At 45.2% G+C, this 19,703-nt stretch overlaps 1 long non-coding RNA gene across 15 annotated transcripts; it reads left to right on the top strand.

Moving 5' to 3' along the window:
- Positions 1–143: 143 nt before the first annotated feature.
- On the top strand, positions 144–19,454 carry LOC140257032 (uncharacterized). 15 transcript variants are annotated; one of them, XR_011904925.1, is made up of 12 exons: positions 144–320; positions 686–788; positions 943–1,034; positions 1,636–1,710; positions 2,622–2,841; positions 3,905–3,991; positions 6,466–6,580; positions 7,103–7,188; positions 7,278–13,018; positions 15,287–15,531; positions 15,726–15,843; positions 18,801–19,454. It is a non-coding gene; the product is annotated as an uncharacterized lncRNA (long non-coding RNA). The 15 variants fall into 15 exon arrangements; XR_011904916.1 differs by having other exon boundaries at positions 6,466–11,883; positions 12,512–12,609; positions 12,912–13,018; XR_011904923.1 differs by having other exon boundaries at positions 7,103–13,018.
- The last annotated feature ends 249 nt before the right edge of the window (positions 19,455–19,703 follow it).

The following is a 19,703-nucleotide window of genomic DNA, read 5'->3' as shown; positions in this document are numbered from 1 at the left end:
GACGGCCCAGCCAATCGCCTCGCCTCGCCGCTCGGCCGCAGCCAATAGGAAAGAGCGAGGCGCGGTGGGAGCCAATAGGGGAGCGGCACAGCCGGCCAGGGGGACAGCCCGGCTGGGAGCGGAGGATCATTCCGTGCTGGTGGCTGATGGGGAAGGAGCGGCGCGGCTCCGCGGTGGGGCTGGGGCGCGCTGTGCTCCCCCTCTCAGCGCTCTCCCCCCGCCGCTCTGCCGGATCCTGGGGGAGGCGCCGAGGGGCGGGGAGCGGCGCTTACAGCCGGAGCCGCCCGGGGAAGGGGCGAGCAGCCAGGAGGGAGGGAAAGGTGCGGAACGGGGCGGCGGAGGGGCGGCTGAGGGGAATGGCGCGCGGGCCGACGGAGGGTGGGGGGGGAATGGGCGGGAAGAGCGCGGGGCGGGGCCGGCGGGGGAGGGGGCGGCCTGGGGGGGGAGGAGGAGGCGCCGCTGAGGGGGGGAGCGCGGGGGGCTCCGTGCGGTGCGGGTTATGTGCGGGTGGTGAGGGGGACGTCCGGTCGAGGCGGCGGTGCTGGGAAGGCCCGGCGGTTTCCTCCGTGTAAAGGCGCTGCGGAGGTGCTGAGCAGTGAACGGAGGTGTCACCTGAAGCCCGGCTCCGTGCGGCCTTTCGGGCCCGCGTTGCCAATAAGGTGCGTTCTCCTGTATCTTTGGCCAGGTGGGGCTGCTGAAACGAGGTGCTAAAAATGTCCCGGCAGGGCTCGCTGTCTGCACCAGGGCTGGCCTGTTCTTGCGGTGCTGGAGGCCGGCAGCACGCAGAGGTGAGCACCACGCGGCCCTTGGTGGGGTTCCCTGTGCGTTCAGCGGGCACAGGAGGCAGCCTGAAGGCTGTGAGAGCGGTTTGAGACGTTGGTGTTTGTTAATAGAAGGTGAGAATTGCTGCCAGGCTGCCTACCGTAGTACTTTGATTTATAGGGTATATATCTTACCCGCATCATCTGGATGAGCTGCAGTGGGTGCAGTGGGAGTGAGCGGGCTGGCAGAGATGGAACAGGATCCAGTGTAAGGTAAATAAACAAATAAATAACCTTAATTCTACAGCTCTCTTTTATTTGCAGCAGCTTAAGGTTTTTGTGATGATGGCTGTGGGGAGATTTTATTGCAGCCCTCAAGTACTTGAAGGGAGCTTGTAAGCAGGAGGGGGTGTAACTATTTAAACAGTGATAGGATAAGGAGAAACGGCTTTACACTCAAAGAGGGGAGGCTTAAGTTAGTTGTTGGGAAGAAATTCTCTCAGAGGGTGCTGAGGTCAGGCTGGCGCGGGTTGAGCAGAGTTGTGTGTGTCCCATTCCTGCAGGCATTCAAGGCCAGGCTGGATGTGGCTCTGGGCAGCCTGGTCTGTGGGTTGCCGACCCTGCACACAGCAGGGGGTTGGAATGGGATGAGCACTGTGGGCTTTTTCAACCTAGGCCTTTCTATGGTTTTACACTATGAGTCTCTCTATAGTGTAGCTGTTAGAGCCATTGGATGAGTTGTTTTATTTACTGTTTGATAATATTGGTTTCAGTGTGCTAAAGCAGTGTTTTAGGATGTAAACTTGGCAAAGGTTTCTAACTTCTGGCTCAAGGTGAATTTTATTTTACCTCTGTTTTAAATTCTCCTTTACAGGTGTGAATGAAGGTGACCCCTAGGTTGAAGTTTCACCAAGGATGTCTCGGTCTGGAATGTGGTTTAAGAGCACAGGTGAAGAACTTTGGAAAAGTAGAGCATCTATACGTGTATGGTAACCATTGAGCCCCGGCCTGTCTCATTGATTGATCCCCTGGGGAAAGGACTGGTCAGCCCTGGGAGCACAGGTGAAGGCAGTTTAACTGTGAAACGGAAGGGGTGGAGCCTGGCTGCACCTCTCTTAGACTAAGGACTGACTGCCACAGAAGAAGGATCTCTGGTAGGAGATTCCTCCCTTGTGGAGTCTTTCCTGCAAGCCTACATCTTGGTGAGCGCTTTTTCTGTGTGAATCCATTCTGTCTGCTCTGATCCCTTTGCTGTTTCCCTCCTGTATTGCTGATCCACCACGCTGACCTTTCTGATTGTAACAGTAGGTATCAGCTATCACCGTGGGGAAAAAAAAACAGTTTCTGAAAATCTAGAGGTTTGGTTTTTTTTTTTGCTTCCTTACAGAATAAGAATGTGTTCTTTAAAATTATGATCTGCTCTTCTCCAGGATGGGGGCGAATTAATTTGAAGTTCAAAACCAAGGGAGTTTAAATATTGGTTCTGCCCCATGCAGGCATATGCTATGTGATATGCTACGTGTTGTAATGATTTTAGAGGACTCGAAAGTTGTTGAGAGAACTAAAAACACATGGAAATATTCTGGGGGTCAGATATTGAAGTGTCCTCTCACAATAGTACATGCATTTTGAGTAAGTGTAGGGTACAGTTTAACAGTACTTGCTAACTGGTTTGACTTAACATTTAGGGCATAAGAAAAATTAACTAGCTTAGATATCAATATAAAGATTCAGGTTTGCTGTTTTTGCAGTAGAGGAGAAATCTGTTAGATCTATCTTGGTGCAGGAATGCTAAGTCTTAATTGGGGAATTTTTATTGTGCATTTCAATGATGGAAATGGTTGCCTCTACCTGTTGTAGGTGTCACTGACTGGAAATGCTGTGCACTGACAAACCTACGGAGTCCTGTCTTGTCAGAGTCCTTAACAGAAGAGAGCCGCAGTGGTGGTCTGAGCTCAGCTCACCATGATGGGAAGTAGTCGTTTGGACCCATGGTCAGTCTCCTGTTGGAAGATGAAGATACTCTGTTCTTATCTGTACCTCCTGTTTTTTAATGTTCGAGTACAAAGAAGTTGATGTTGTAAGTAATCACTGCAGTTAATGTTTGGTTTTGGATGTGGTTCACATATTTATCCAGTTCCTTCAGTGCTGAAAGTCATCTGTTGTTAATTATGTGACCAACAAATTCTAAGTACAGGTTTGCACGTAGAAGCTCATCATGTGTCAGGATCTTTGGCCCAAATTGGAAATGCTAAAGGCACTCACTGTGGAAGATGCTGAAGCTTTATTGAGTCATGTTTTTACAAGCTTCTTTATGATTGTCTTTTAGATATTTTCCAATCTAACATTGCAAAGCTATTTATTGTAACTGCAGTTAGGTGATTTCATCCCCAGTTTTTATTTTGCTATGCACATCTCTTCCCCCTTTTCTTTTTTTAATGTGAAGTGCTACAGCTTTACTTTAACATAAGTTTTATATGAAAAGCAGCTATACTTTAAGAGTATGCAGGAGCATTTCCCATGGCTGTAAACTTACTGGGTAGTTGAGCATTTGCTGAAATGAGCTGCCGATTGTTTTCTGTCTTATAATACTCCTTTGTAGATCTCCTGGTATCTGGCTTGTCCCCGCTGCGTCTATACAATGCGTTCCTTCATGTTTTGTGTAACATCTTCCTCAGTCGTTTCTGTGTGTGTAAATGCAGAAACTGGAAAGAGAAAATTCTGTTTGTGAATTGTCCCTCTTCCTGCTCTCACTTCTCCACCCCTCCAGTGTAGCTGGAAGGTTGGTCGTGAGCAGGAAGTGAGAACAATATTGATCACTGGTATCGAGGAATTCTGGGGGGAAAAGGGCAAAGTTGAGCAGTGGAAAACAAGCTGTGTGTTCTGAGAACAGATTTATATCTTGAGACCCTTAGCATGGGGATGCTGTAGGTAGGAAAAGTAAATGAAGACCTCAAGGTGTTTGAAGAAACATCAAAGCTAACTGCCATTGTAAGAGGCTTGGGTGTTGATTTTGTGCCTTCTGTTACTTGCTCAGTTATTTACATCTCTCCTAGTAGCCCTTAGTGAGGTGCAAGCAGAGTGAAGCCTAAACCCAGAAGGGTTTTTGTCTCCTTTTATTTGCCTTATTTTTTTTTTCCTAGCTTGCCTAACTCAAAGGAGAATGACATTAAAGCAAAGTATCTTTCAGTGCTGACTTCTGTGACTGTGCAACTCCTCATGTGTGGCACGTGAGTGATTCCTGGTGATTTCTGCACTTACATTTGCAAGTGCTGCATGTTTGTGTCAAAACTTTGTTTTCTAACATTGTTTCAAGTAAGATAGGAAAAACTATTAAAAGATAATTTAAAGATGTGTTTAATGTGAAGCAGTTGTTTTAAGGTGCCCAGCTGAGAAGAAATGAGTACTGGCATGTCTCAGGACTTGTTTTGTTCCCCAAGCATTCAGCATAGAGCGTTATCTCCCATTTATTTGCACGGTATCTGGCATACCAGCAGAGCCTGGAACTTCATCATGTTTAGCAAAACGAGGAAAGAAATCAGGAGTCGCACATTTTTGCTGTTGGCAGCGATAGCCTGATCAGCATTTACCCATCAGCCTGCCACCTTCCGTAACTCTGACACTAGTTTGTAAAACCACTTTGTGCAGCCGTTTGTCCCCAGTTTCTTGTTGCCAAATATGTGGGTTTTTTTTTTTTTCTTCTTGCACAAACTGGTTGTTACTGCTGTGCTTGTAAGAGAGGACTTAGCTGAGCTTCAGAGGCATACTTAACAGTAGATTACCGCACACTGTCCTTTTCCTTGTGACAGTGTTTAAGAGGATTTAAGTGTATCCTTTGGCACTTGACAGGTGACCAAGCTATTCTTTGTTTATTTATTTTCTGAAGCTGTGAACATTTTGTTACCAAGGTAGGCTGATATTGTTACAGATGAGTGGTTTTGTTCATGGCTTTGATGCTTAGCTTTGCTGTGAGAAAGATCCCTGTGCAACAGGGAAAGATCCCTGTGCAACAGGGTTCAACAGTTAATTGTTGAGAACAGGTTCCACTTTCTGTGCACATGCTACCGATTTTGTTAATAAGTATTCAGCCATTGTTTAGCTGTTGGTCTTCCTTTTAAAAGCTGTCCTGTGTGTGACCGACTTCACAACTCTTGTAAAATCTCAGGAATCGGGTCAATGTTGTAAACTAAAAACGTTAGATAGACTTTCAGAATTATTTGGAAGGGTAAAGGAAGTGCATATGAACTGAAGGAGGAGCACGGCTCTGAGTCAAATGAGCAGGCTGTGCAGCTCTCCTGAGGCCTGTGAAAAGTCAAAATGCAGTAACTTGTTGGACCTGTGTGAGGAGGAATAGAGAATGTTTATTTCTAGCCCGTCATAGAACTGTGTGTGGATTAACACAGAAGCAGGAAACGAGCCTCAGAGATTCTTGCAAAACCGTGACAAAACTCCTTTTCAAAACCCATTGAACTCAGCTGTAGTGTGGTGGGATCAAACAAAATCAGAGGTGGGGGAAAAATGGGAACTCCTGTTACAAAGTGTTAAAGAAATGGAAGTATAAACATTCAAGTAAAATACATTTTTAACTTAAGTAGAAAACAAAGTGAAACTATACACTGAAGCTTATCAAGGAGTTTACAGGAAAGTTCCTGAAGATGACGAAACCTGGAGAATTCTACTGAAAATAGAAGATCCATTTTTTTACCTAAGACTTTATCTGTGTATTTCAGAGTAAATAGAAAGTTTTTGCTCCATATTTTTACAACAGCTGTCTGGGTAACCTAAAGCATGAAGATCACGATGCTGGTATTGATGAGGCCTGCACACCAAGGCTGTGGGTGCAATTGGTGCTAGAGTAGCCCTGCTGTTCTGCTGGGGCTCTGTGAAAACTTCAGGAGTGTTTGGCAAGTTCTACTCTATTCATTGGGAAGAAAAAAGGAAATGTACTTGCAGTTTTTATGCTTTACAGAATGATTAGGGTTTAATTTAGCAGAAGTATTCCAGACTAACATAGCGGATTTCTTTCTTATAGTAAAAATAAGAAGCACCCACGGTAGAAAGAGAGTACTGTGCAAAACTTGCTCCAGTGGATGTGAGAGCTTTTGAGTCTGACAGTTTAAGTAGTGAAGATGAAAGTGAGGACAGTTCTTGGGCAGGGGACTTGAAGAGGAATGTGATTCATGGGGCATAGTGACTGGTGTAATTAGCAGTGCAGCTGCTGTAGTAACTTCTGCCAGTGCTAAAAAAGCCTGTCATGGCCCGTGCTCTGCTGGTCGCAGTGTAAGTGATAATGATGGCAGCAGCAGTGCCAACTCCAGACTGTGTGTGAGCGGAGCAGTTTCTGCTGGGTTTAAAATTGACGTTAAACTTCACAGGATTTCCTGAAATTCCTCTGGAATTGGAGGTGGCAAAGTTTTGTTTTGTGTTTTCTGTGAAGAACAGTAAAAGAGCAGTGATACGGAGGGATTTAATTAATCTGATAATGAGTAAAACCTGTCAGATTCAGGCAAGGAAAACCAAAGACTTGAACACCTTCAATTTTAACATTTTCTGCATGTGAAGTTTTATTTCTGTAATAAACCCATTTGTTTCAGTATTCTATTAAATAAGGTTCTAAGCTTTTTGTTGTGATAGAACTTTCTAACTGTCATTCTGTAATATCTGAAGCATCTGACCTGTGGTTTGGTGTTTGTTTCCATTTAAGCCAAGTGACACGTCTCAGACTTGATCCAGAATGGAATTTGGAGCGAGGAGCTCTTGAAGCATTGGGACAGAAGAGTGGGAAGGAGTGTTCTGCTGGACCCAGGCTTCTTTCCCATGTAAATGGCTAGACCAAGAGAGGAAAAGCTTTCACTGGAGACCGAGGGGAATTTTGAAATACTAACCACAAAATGTTATTTTCTGTCACTAATGTGCATCATCAAAAGTCACTTCTCTAGCTCTTGACAAATGCAATTTGCATTTAAAATGGAAGTGGATTGCCAAAAGTCTTACATCAGCCTCACATCAAAGGCTGCAGAATTTCCTAGAATTCAGGACTCTGCCCCTTTCAGTCAGAGCAATCTGTTTAACTGCATAGCCACAACATCTGCATGAGCAGCTCATAACGTTTCACCTGTGCAGTAGAAATAATCTTTTGGTCCTATTTAAGAGAACATTCGGCTTCCTTCCTAGCTGTTCTAAATGTAAACCATAAATGCATACACATGCAGCGTTCCTAATTTCAGCCTCCCTTATCCTCTTCAAAGTTTACAGATCTTGCTCTATTTCAACCCTTTATTTACTTGTGATTTCATTTCTGTCGTTTCCATCTCCTGTTCTTAATAATGTGCCTCCCTCAGGTTGTTTGGCATTTCTCAGCAACGGTGTTTGCGGCTTGATTCAAGAAAGAGATTAACGAGGGAATTGTGATTTCCTGCATCCAAAGGTAGCAGAATATTGTTAGCTAATTTATGAAAACATTCTGTAATCATTCCTCATTGTTGTCCCTGTTGACTGATGATATGAGTTCTACAGGCTTAAATTCAGGCTCAAGATGAGTCCTAAAATAACACTGCAGAGTTTCTCCTTGTGCAGCAAGAGGCTCTGTGCTCATCCCAAGCACCTGCTGACTGCAACCTGAGTGACAGTAAGTAGTGCAGTTCTGTGACTTATATGTCCAGCTTGTATATATGTGTACACTGGGGCTCAGCCCTAATAAAGTCACCTTGTATGGAAGTTGTATTGCATATTGTCTTTGTCATAGGTGGCTGTTAGTTTATGGAATGACAGTCACATGGCACTTTTGAAAATGCCATTAAATATTAAGATTCTCAGCTTGCTTGAAGGTTGTGGTTGTTTTTTGGTTTTAATAACAAAAACCTCCAACCTGAAAATGGTAGGTAGGTAGTCCTTTTCCCATGGCATCTTTGGGCCTTTTTTTTGGTAATCGTGGCAAAAACTGATTATGTTGTAGAAGTTAAAATAATCTCTGTTTAAAGCCCATGAAGTAAAAGTAACTCTAGTTTTAAAATGAAAAATACTATTTTAGGTGTTATAAAAGGTGTGTTCACCTCAGAGCTGACCTTTTTCCCCTCTCCTTAACAATTAGGTATTCACAGTCTCCAAAGGAGGTTAGCAAATAGACTAGATCAATTGGAAGGAGCCTACAAAGGTAATCACATCTACCTGCATGACCACCTTGGAGCTGACCAAAAGTGAAGGCAGGTTTTGAGTGTCATTTAGTGTTTGGTTGGGTATCTTTTGGCTAATGTGTTGAGTAGTGTGATGTGTGCCCACTGCTTTTTTTTTTTGCCCAGCTAAATAAATAATTCAATGGTTAAACTCCGGGGTAAATCACAGGTGGTGATGGGATGTGAAACTCTTGTTTTATCCGGCTCCCTGAGACAGGATTCTGCAAATCCTGGTTCAAAATGCCGTTGAGGGAGAGGGAAATCCAGCCAATGGATTGGTAACTGAGTAACACCTGTGAGATGTACAAAGTAGGAGGAAGAACTGAGTCTGCTTTAAAGATGAGTAAATGGAGATGAGGTAAGTGATCTGCACATCATGTGGGAAGCTTCACAATACTTAACCAATCTGAACAGACCACAAACTTCCTATCCATCTGAAAGCGCTTGGTGCTGCTTGGACGTGCAGGCTGGTCTTTGCATATGCTGTGTGCCTTCTGCCATTTTCATGCCCAGTTACGGAAATAGACGCAGCTGCTCTTAAGACATTCGGGAAGAAAATGACAATTGAACCAATTGAAGGCTTGTTCTGGAATATGTGGGTGTTGTCTGTGTTCGAAGGCAGAGTGAAAGGGAAGGAAGTAAACTCTTTAGCCTGGAAGTTAGCAGAACTGGGTTAATTTTAAAGATCAAGTGGAAGGGCATTTTTAGCATCTCACAGGGCAGGATTCTTATGGATCTGCACCACAAATGCTTTTAAAGGGAAGTATTGTACTGGAATAAGTAGAATAAATTGGTGCAGAGGAGGTGGCTGAGCAGGTACCAGGTGTGGTGGCCTGGCTTGTGTTGATGGAATTGTTGCTATTGGCTTCATGAACGCTTTGATTTTTGGCTTGTGAGCCATTTACAGTTCCATTTTTGCAGTAAGGATAAAGAACAATGAACAAATCTGCACAGAAGCTGCTGGTAGACAGCAGCCATGGGATCTGGGCTGGCATTTAAATAAAGCCTAATTAAACGTATGTTTCTCTGGAAATATTGGAGAATTCTTGGTGGTTGCTCTATGGCATTTTCCTTTCTAGGTGCACGTGGGGTCTGTGATCAGCCAAAGCAGGAGTTCTACAAGTAGTCGGCACTCTGTGTCCTCTAAAGCTGTCGTTCAGCTGTTTCAAGTCTGCTAAAACAGTGCTAGCTACAGGGTTGGGCAAGTAGCATGCAGTTTTACTTCAGTAAGGGTGAGGGTCCCAAACTCCTTCCCTGTGGGAAGGCACCCTAACCCAGGGAGCACTTCATGCAGCACTGAAATGGAGGCCTTCACAGAAAGATTAAACCTCAGTATGCTTCTCCAGTGAAGTATATTACACATTTGTTAGTTTTTGGGTAACAGCCAAATCATTCGGTATCCCTCCCCACACGCACTTCCATTTATAAATGAAGTCTTCAGTCTTTTGAATGTCATACAAAACTGTTCAAAACCAGACTTGAGCAATTGAAATTCAATTAGTTCAATCAGAGCGATTCAATTGACACAGCTGAGTTCTGCAATCTGAACAAAAGATTTTGCCGTAATTGTGTAGGAATATATAAATGCTGATAGGATTGTCTTGTCCTCAGCCCTCCAGAAGGATGGGTTGCATTTTAAAACTTACTGGCACGCACCCCATTTTCTACTTAATGCTTCTGTGGTGCCTCAGCCCCTTATAAAATGGGAGGTGAACACAATGCAATGGAATACAAGGAAGTGTGTTTCCTGTGGGCAAGCCTGCTGGATGTTGGGCACTAACATGTAACGTATTGCTGAATTTGGTGAATCCGTTTGGCCATCTATTCTGTCTTGAGGCAGATGATCTTGTAATATCCATTTGCAGATGATGTTTCTGATGAATCATTTGAGGTTGTGATTCACAGCTCGACTGTAGTGATATTCAAGTCAAAAAATGTACTTCCTCTCAAGCAGGAAGGGTTATGCTTCTGCTTTTCTTGAATCTACACCTGTCGGTCTGCAATGTACAATAGAATGTAAAGCCAAGGAAAAAAATTTACTCCTCAGTATGAGAGCCAAGATGCACAAATTTCCTTAGTCATCTTGCATCTGCCACAGGTAACCATGTTCTTAGACCTGCTTTCCAATGGTATTGTGACTGGTTGCCACCAGGTTTTTTTTCTGCACCTTCCTACATCGTTTTTGACCATGTCATCATGTCTGTCCCTCCTGAGGTTTTCTATAGGTGATGGGAGGCCAGATTTGTTCATCTCATGTCCCTCATTTTTGCCTGAGCATGAAACCAATGGTCTTAACCAGCAGGTCTGGTGTTACCTAGCTCTGCTTTCTGTCATGTTGTCTGTGTAAATGAAGCATCAGCTCGTGCATCACACAATTAAAGCAGAGATTCTCATCGTCCTCTGCCAGTCCTCCCTCATCACTGTCTCAGGCGCAGCAGATGAAACAGCCTTATTTGCTTATCATGCAAATTCAAATCAGGCATCGTCTGAAATGAGATTCTCTCTAATCCTTACTAGGGTTGTCTAGACTTCCATATTTCTAGGTGAGACTTTAGAGATGAGTTCCTTGGCCATCTGCACATGTAAAACTGCAGTGCTTCACTGTCTAATTAATCACTCCTTCCAATATTGTTTTCCCTAACATGACGTGTTTACTCCATTCAGAGTGGTGTTTTGCAGGGTAGTGGTTTGATATTGCAGCCCTTTTTTGTCACGGATTGCAGTGTGCCAGCCTCTGTTGTCTGCTTGTTGCATTTAAGATCATTCTTTTCACATGAGGAAGAATATTCCATAAACAGCCCCTTCTCCTAAGAAACCCTTCCTGTACTGTAAGGATCGCAAAAGTCCTTTGTTATCTGCTTCCATGCAGCTGGGACCCTCAGTGCTGTCTTGCTGTTTCCTTGGATCTTCCTACCTGTCTGTTCCGCAGTTATCTCTTCTGTTACATTTCTGTGCCTCTTGTGGAATACCTCTCACATGTTTATTCTGCTCCAGGACCTGGCGTGAGTCAGAGGTTAGACTTGATAGATATGATAGTGAAACAAATAATGATGGAACATGAGAAAAAAAAATCAGACCTTGACTGGCAAGTGTGGAGGGTGAGCTAGTCTATAATTCCATTCAGGTCAGCCACAGTGTTCTGAGCAGATGTTTGTGTGGGCTGCTCTTGGAGGTACCTGATAATGGAATTTCTGCTCCTCAATGATGTGTTCCATTACCCTGCTGTCCCTGTCGCCTGACCTGAATCTTCCATTTCTTTTTGTATGGGCAATGAATGGGGAAGGGGGGGGGAGGAGGAAGGCATTTCCTTTTGGTATTGATAATATTTAGCTGAAAGCACGTACAGGTTTTCATGTCAGGGCGGCCACCTCTGTTTCTCCATTCCCTCCCTGCATGTTGTTTTCTGAACAGGCGGTTGCTCTGATGGGCTTTCTGGCTGTAGCCTGTGTGAGGCACACTTAGGGCACAGCATTCAAAGCTGGGTGCTGTACTGCAGTGAGATCTAGCTCATGTTCGTCTTCATTCCCCACAGAGTGTGGTGCTGCTGTCAAACTGAAAAGATATCCACTGCTGACTCATGCACACCTGTAATTCCTCAGGTCCTTCACTTCTCTGACATTTGTCCCTCAGGTATTGAAGGTGGTAGGAGGAGGAGTTCTGTCCTTTTTCAATTTCCACTTTTGTGAACCTGAGCAAAAGTGAAGCACCGATGTGTGTGATGACATCCATTATGAAGGTAACTTCTTGTTCTTCTTGTTCCTTGCTAGTAAGAATAATCAGATATTTACTCATCTGTCCTAACTGTCTCATCCTGAGCCTCGTTCGTGATGTGAGGGTCCCAGTTAATTGCTGAGTCTTGTATTTTAGGGGCAGCATAGATGAGTGTAACTGTGTCAGATGCATTGAGGAACCTGCAGGCCTCAAAATCTGTCCTTCCCATCCACACAACTGTGAGTGCTGGGGTAGGTGGGGAGCACGTTCTGCCAGCACCAGATCGAGCAAAACCTCACCAGGATTCTCAGACTGATAAAAAAACAACACTGGAGGAAATGGAAAAAGATCTGAATAGAAGAATTTCTTGTTATTAATCACTATCTGTGCCGAGTGCAGTACTGCTATTCCAGGCCTTGCAAAATGACATGTTATTTTCCTTTCCTTTTAAATATGACAAAAGCAAGCCTAGGATTAAGTAGCAGTTATTAAATATTGAATATTGCAAAAGGATAAACATAAAAAGACTTCTTTCCAAAAGAAGCAGGCTGGCTGGGCCATGTATGTTTTTCTCCATGCAGTATCTGTATTCCCACTGCAGTTTAAGCTAGATAAACAGTCGAGTAGTAAATGGAAGCACTTCCTCTTAACAGAAATGCTATTACTAATAACAGTCAGTGATTGAATCAATGGAGTTCCACAAAATTCACAGTTCACCCTCTTGCATGCCGGAGTTCAGCACTGTACAAACAGGATCAGAAATTCTTTGCTTACCTAGCAGCAAATTGGCTGCTTAGTCAGATCTGCTCACACTGTTGAGCATACAATGCTGGAATAAAGTTTTGATAATTGAGCTTTCTTTTATAGGGCTCAGATGTTTCAGGCAGCAGCTATACGAAGTGCCTGAGCATGCTGTGTGTCTTCCGAATGAAGAGCAAAGCACAGATCTTTACATGGGATGGATGGTGAGAGATGAGCTAGGGAAATATTCAGAGCCTTCCAGTGTTGTTACTGCTCATGTGCTGCGTTTCTCTTTCTGACAATTCCCAGAGCTTGCAATATATGATGTGTATTTAAAACCCCCACAAGGAGGGGAATGAAATGCATTTTTCTTTTCCTCCATACTTCATGAATGGCTCCTTTCTTGAAAACCACAAATGCTGGAACCTTGTTTGTTTTCTTACATCCTTTTCTGCTCTTTTCACAGTCGTCTTAAAAACATTCCGTTTCTGTCATTGTTCCTTAAATATTTGCTTTCCTATCTCAGATGGCCTTATGAATGGAAACGCATAGGAAGCGAATGTTTGTGTTTATTAACACTTCAACTTCTGCTAGTTAAGAGCTCTGGGAAATAGGACAGTATGGGCAAAACAGGTAAGAGTTGCGTTTTGAAATGCTGTGTATGCAAGTGCTGTGGCCACTCTGTTTCCTCAGGGCAGCTTTAGGAGTCAAGTAGGTGTTCAAAACTGACAGTTAATGTGAGTGGAAGTAGATGCAAAATCATCTGTTGGCAGCTTTGGGATATCTTAACTAGAAAGTGTAGCAAGTGTGGATGAGAGTGTGTGTTTGTAAAGGAAGGTGGGTGTTCACCTGGGCAGGATCAGGTTCTGAAATACAAAAAGGCTGAGTTAGCATGTGCAGGTATGTGGGACTGCATTCCGGTGTGCGTCCTCACAGTGACCAGGCAAACGGAGCTGCTGCATGTGCTGGCCTTGTTTTACTGTGTCTGAACCTGCTCAGAAGTTCAGGATAAGTGATTATACAAAGGAGAAGAAAAATGGCTGGACTGTTTGCATTCTATTTGTATTCAGTAGTATGTCTATGAGCTTTAAAAAGGAACAACAAGAAATGCTTTTCTGCATACAGGTTACTGAAGGTAAGGTCTGGTGTAGGGGGAAAGTTGGTACAAGGAAAGTACTTGTTATTGTGATAGAAATTAATCACTTTTAATTCTGTGAGGTTAGGATAAAAAAGGATTCTAATATGATGTTTACTACCTTGGGTGAATACCTGAAGGGGGTTTTTGTTCCTCTACAGTGAAGACAGTGGCTCAGCAGCTAATAGTTCTCACAAATGCCAACAAAACCTTTTCCCCCTTGATTTCATCTTCAGCTCATGGCAGCCTTCCACTTCCTTCTGTAAATACTTGTCTTTCCCTTGATCTCTGACTGCAAAGGAAGCACAAGTGCGACTTACAGCTACGAGTGGGAAATGAGTTTAAGCAAAGCAAGGTGCTGCTTGGGTAATACATGCATTTCTGCAATGGGCTTCTATCACAAATCCATCCTAGAATCATAGAGCATCCTGTATGACTACATGGACTCCAACAAAGAAGAGGAAAGTCAATAAAAGGAGATACAGAAGGATTTGAATTAACGAGAGCATCATCCTATTCAGAACCTCTGACAGCAATGAAAGGCCTGCACTACTGAGCAGGCAAAGTAAAATCATCTGAGTGTAACTGTAGTCCTATGGAGTTGTGGTGCTCCAGAGGGGCTGAGTAGGGTCCTGTCATCCTCTTGTGTTGCTGCCCACCCTCCCCAGTCTATTGTTTGCTCAAACCAAACCCAAGGTCAGGAAAACACGTGCTGCAGTTGTGAGGTAAATGCTGGGCAAACAGTCAAACAAGGGAGGCAGATCCAACCACCTGCTGGCTGTTTATTTCATTGTTGGACTAGCAGGCAATGCCTTGTAATAGCAGATACAAGCTGGATGTTTGGCTAGTGATACGGATGGGAAGAACCGCTTTGGGGTTAACCCAGCACTGCCTTGTGTTGTAGAGCATTTCTTCTTTTGGTGTAGTGATAATCATACCTGCTACTTAATTTGGTCACTAATAGGGATGGGTACGTGTCTTATCCTTTTAAGGTAGAATAGCAAACACTAAGTGTGTATTTGGTCTGCATTAAGTGTCACATTGTGATTTATCCATATTTATTCCTGTTTTAAGGTAAGTAGGTGTGACTCGGCTGTTAATGTGGCTGCAACTGAGCCCTGAAATGGAACTGTTGCCTAACATGCATAGTCAGATAGTCCAAAACCAACAACAGAATGCTCTCGTCTTTGTGTAGATGACTGTATGGGGAACGTCACTGACGTTAAAGTGCTTTCAACTTGTTGCCCAACAAACACATGTTGTGGCAGCACTTTGTTAGCATATCCACTGCTGTTTCCAGGATCTTATCTTCTGTTTCTGGCTCTGGAATTCTGCATCTCTGAATTTCTAGAAACCAGATTTGTTGGTTTTCCATGAATTTAGTAAATATATATATTGACAAACAGGCTTCATTTTGTATCCCTGGGGACTCTGGAGCACAGCATAAGTTTTGCTTACTGTATTTGATTTTAACAAGTTGGAATGATTGAGAATAAGGTGAAATTCTTAGCATGCACCAGCTTGGACCAGGAAGTATTTGAGTGCTGTGAAGTTTGGATGGAAGAAAGGCTTTTCAGTCTGTCTCATTTAGATGAAATAATGTTTGAAAGTTATGTTGCTGGGATTTCTGCTCTGCAATTTCTCTTGAGCAGCACGCCATGATTTGCACATGCATTTCCTCAGCACAAGAAACCAGCTCTAGTTAGAGACTGCAGAGGCAGTGATAGGTAGCAATAGTACCACTTTCTCTATCTTTGCCGTTCCAGGTCTGGGAATTGAGGGGCACCTGGTGTAGCACTCAGCTGTGAGCAGAAAGAAGGAGCAAAGAGAAGGAGCAGTCTGAGTGCTGGTGCATGCTGAGGTTTCTCCAGGCCTGTCTTGTGTCCTGAAGAGGCTCCTTGTCCCCTGAAGAGGCATCTGTGTGACCCAGAGAGGCACTGATCAGCTCCTGGGCTCCTCAGCAGGCTGGGACATCCCTCTCAAGAATGTTCTGCCAATGAATATGCAGATGGTAAAGTGATTTTGGTTTTTTACCTTGCATTTCACTGGGGAGGTGTATTGTCAGTCGTTACCTTGCTGGGCAGGTTTAATGGGGCGGAGGTTCTGGGAAAACTGGTGGGACTGGAACTAAGTCATAGTCCTTCAGTATTAAAGTTGAGCTAGGCTTCTGAATTCAAAGTGGTTATTTGCCTAATTTCCCTTCAGATGCTCTCATAGCCTCGCTTCTCTGGGTCTAATTGTCTGCTGCGTTGCTTTTGGTTGGCTCAGATGCAGATCTCAGAGTGGGAGGAGAGCAAGGAAAGACCTATGGGTGGGAAAGCAGGTACGTAGCACACTTGGGAGTCTTTTAATCCCTTCCTCCTAAGATAAAGGAACGAATCTGATGTTTTCTTTGAGCAGAGCTCCTTGTGTCTGCTGTCTGTTCTGTGGGCTGTCTGCGGTGTCCAAAGATTTCAAAATCTTCTGTAGGCCTAACGTGCTATTTAGGAAAACGTGCACAGTTGTCTGTGCATTTCAGCATAGTAGTTGTGGTTTCATGAGCTGCCAGTGTTCGTACAAAGGTAATGACACCGAGACAGGCAAGTTTAATGAGTGAACTGGGTTTGTTTTCACATGAACTTAGCTGTGCCAGTACAAAGCCCGTGCACAAACCTTTTGTTACTTGTATGCTGTTACGAAGGTGGGATGTGCTCTGCAAGGTGTATCGTTGCACTGCTTTCCTTAACCAAGAGGAAACTGAAGAGATGGTGTGAGTTACTACAGGAGAAAAGGGGAGCAGAGAGGTTTTGAGGTGCTCTGGATATTCTTGTTTGGGCTGGGAGAGCAGAGGGCTCTGGATGTTGAGGAAGAAGCGCGCTTGGCAGCTGTTCAGAGATTGTTTCATGTGTGCCTTGTAGCTGCATTGCCAGCATCAAGTGTCAAAGTTGGCCTTTTGCATCTATTTTCCAATCAACCCTGTGCTGTACAGCTGTATGCACTCGCTGTGCTGCTACCACCTGGCTGTGGTGTTGGGCCTGATCCAACTCTGCTGCTTGTCCTGAAGGAGTAATTAGCTGTGTTTTAATGTAACTGAACAGGGAAGGTTCAGGTAGGCCAAAGCATGTGCTACCAACTCTCAACAGAGACAACTTTTGTCTTAAGAAGAATGCATTTTTAAAGCCCTGTCTTTGCTCTGCCACCTTCCCTCCAGCTGCTTTGCTGGTAGCAGGATCCCACTTGGAACTCACCTGGAACAGAATTCCTGTTCTGATGCAGGTGTTTCCATTTGATTTTCATGGGGCTGCTCAGGTGAGGTTAAACAGCCACAGGGTGATACTGAGCTCACAGCTGCAAGTCTGTAACAGGTTAAAAGCATCCAGTCAGAGCGCAGGTGGTGAATTGTGGTTGTAATGAAATGGCTGATAACTTCTGGGGAAAGAAGGTGTGATGCTTCCCCTGTGACGTTTAGTGGGAGCATTTCTTAAGGGGCATCGATTTGAGTGGGAAAGTGAAATTACTCGGAATCCTTCCACAAACAATTAGTGGTGTTACACTGGGCTGTACTGCTGTGCAGTGAAATACAGTGCCTGTATATCTGGGGCTGCCCCAGGAACCCCAAGTGCTGATGCAGGCAGCCCAGCATGGCAAGTCCTACAGCTGTGCTGCTGCTGACCTTGGCCTGTTGCCTGCTGTGCCTCCAGCCCCAAAGCTCCTTGGATCTCCTTGGCTTGCCTGGATCTCCAACAGTCTCTTGACAGGTGAAGATGGCTTACTTTGAAGTCCCTCAGAGAGGCAGATTCCCCTTTGGTCTGCAGTTTGCTGCACCAGCACCCACCTTGCCAAGTGTTTGTTTGCTCTGAGCCTGGTCTCTCTACTGTGCTTTAAACATTCCTCCTTTAATGAAGTTCTTTAATTACTGTTTTTCTTTGTGGAATGCCTCATGCTCTCTTGGTCTTTTTGATACCATCAGACTGAAAGGGAGAAGAAAATCCTTTAAACAGTTTTGACTCCCTCTAGAGGATCTCCTCCTGAGCCCAGCAGTGGCCACGCAATGGGAGCAGCAGAGCATTAGCTCGCTGTGTCTGCACAGCTGGGTTTCAGCACAGACTGCTTTTTCCAGCACCCACGGGCTGCTTTTCTTTTCCTGTCAGTTCCTGCTAACATCTCCCTGATTTTATTCCCACTGTTCTTTAAATATAAATGCTCACAGGCCGTTTTTCCTCAGGCAACACAGACCTGGCATTCTCTGCAAGCTGTTGTTGTTGGTCAGTGGCCGTTCTCACATATACCAGTTCCTCTGGACCAAACTTAGGTCCATCACACCACTGACATCTCAGTGCCCACTGCAGATAACTCCCAGCCGCACGGAGCCTCCCACCGCCGTGCCTTGCAGCTGCCGTGCGCGTGCTCCGTTCCCCGGTGCGTGGCACAACGGGCAGCACCGCCCCGCATCGCAACGCACCTCCCCCAGCCATGGCGTTGGGGATGCGGATGCTGCTGCTGCTGCTGCCGCTGCTGCCGCCCGGCGGTGAGGGGCAGCCCGGCCGTGCAGAGGAAGGGCCGTTTTTGTAGGGGCTGCGGCGGTGTTACACAGCCCAGTGCTGTTCGTTAGGGGTAGCGTTTGCTGTCGGAGCTCTTGGTTTTGTTTGCAGCTCCGTTACTGGCTTGTGGCTCCTGCAGGGCAGCAGGGGAGGGACTTCTCATGAGGGCAGGTAGCGACAGGAGGAGGGGAAATGGCTTTAAACTGGAAGAGGGTCTGTTTAGACCGGATATCAGGAGGAAAATCTTACTGTGAGGGCAGTGAGATGCTGGCACAGGTTGCCCAGAGGTTGTGGATGCTCCTTTCCTGTACAAATTCGAGGCCAGGCTGGATGGGTCTGTGAGCAACCTGGTCTGGTGGGAGGCGGCCCTGCCTGCAGCAGGGGGTCGGAACTGGGTGGTCATCAAGGTCCCTTTCAAGCCAATCCGTTCTGTGATCTGCCATCATCGGTATCTCAGGAAGAGGCAGAATTAGGAGATAACGTGAAGGGTTTTAGGTGGAGCAGTTACTGTATGATGGCTGTTGCCTTTGATGTGCTCCCCTTTGTGCATCTTGGATTATTCATCCGTTCAGGAAAGCGTACCACCCTGCATGGCAGCACTGCTGTGTCTGCTACGAATGGGAAGGGGACAGTAATTCTTGCACAAATGCATTTGCACTGAAGTTTGTTACCTGCAGTGCTGGTTGGGGGTGAGCAAAGCAAATACGCACACACCATTTGCACAACTGCAGGATGTAAAAGCCGTTGAATTCTCTTACAGCATCTTGGACATCCCCATCCAGGCCAGGAGTAGCAGCAAAGGATGAAACCCTTGGGAAGCTGCTGACTGTTCTGCACCAGGCTGCACGAGGAGCTCAGCACTCAGCAAGAGCAGCAACCCCCAGCAATACCAGCTCTTCTCCTTGGATAGCAGCGTGCAGGAGGCGTGCTGGAAAGCAAAAGGAACTGGTGAGGGGCACGGTGATGAGGAAACCTGCTCTGCCAGCAATGTCATCCCCTGTGCCCCAGCCTGCTGTTTCTGTTGCTTTGTGTGGGTTTGAGTCTGCACAGCTGGCAGCAGCCATGGCAGAGCTGGCATCAGCCTTCCACACTGGGGGTGCCAAAAGGGAGAACGACGTTCTTGATCAGTTAAAGAATGGATTCAGCGACGTCTTTAAGAAGTGCTCTTGAAGAAGCCGTGCTGAAAATCACATTTAAGCTCCGAAACTCCAAACCTACTGCAAAATGATGGAGGTTGCACCAGTAAAGCTCAGCAGGCTTCTCCAAACTGCAGTGGTTCCTATGGGTGTGCAGGAGATGGCCAGCCAAGGCAGTCGCATGCGGAGCATTATCAGCTATACTCAGTGTTCTGTGTTAATGTGATGATAATAAATTGGCTCCAGCAAGTTCTCCTTACTTTCAGGTGGGCGTATTTTTGTTTTGGAGCATCGGAAAGCAAGTTTTTACTGGTGCTGCCATTCTTTCCTGCTGCTATTAGCCAGGTTTATGGAGCTTTCAGTGCAGCTCCTGGAGAGCTTCTGTCAGCTTTTGCTCTTCCTTGAAACTCAGCCTTTTTTCCCCCATTAGAATGGATTCATACAGTAGTTATGTTTAAAGTTTGGTGTAGTTGGTTCAAATGTTGCCTTTCTCTCCTTCCTCCCAATGCAAGTTAGCAATCCATGTT

This window comes from Excalfactoria chinensis, chromosome 10 (genome assembly GCF_039878825.1).
Source record: "Excalfactoria chinensis isolate bCotChi1 chromosome 10, bCotChi1.hap2, whole genome shotgun sequence".
NCBI classification, from domain to species: Eukaryota; Metazoa; Chordata; class Aves; order Galliformes; family Phasianidae; genus Excalfactoria; species Excalfactoria chinensis.
This window is presented reverse-complemented; position numbering and strand designations above follow the sequence as displayed.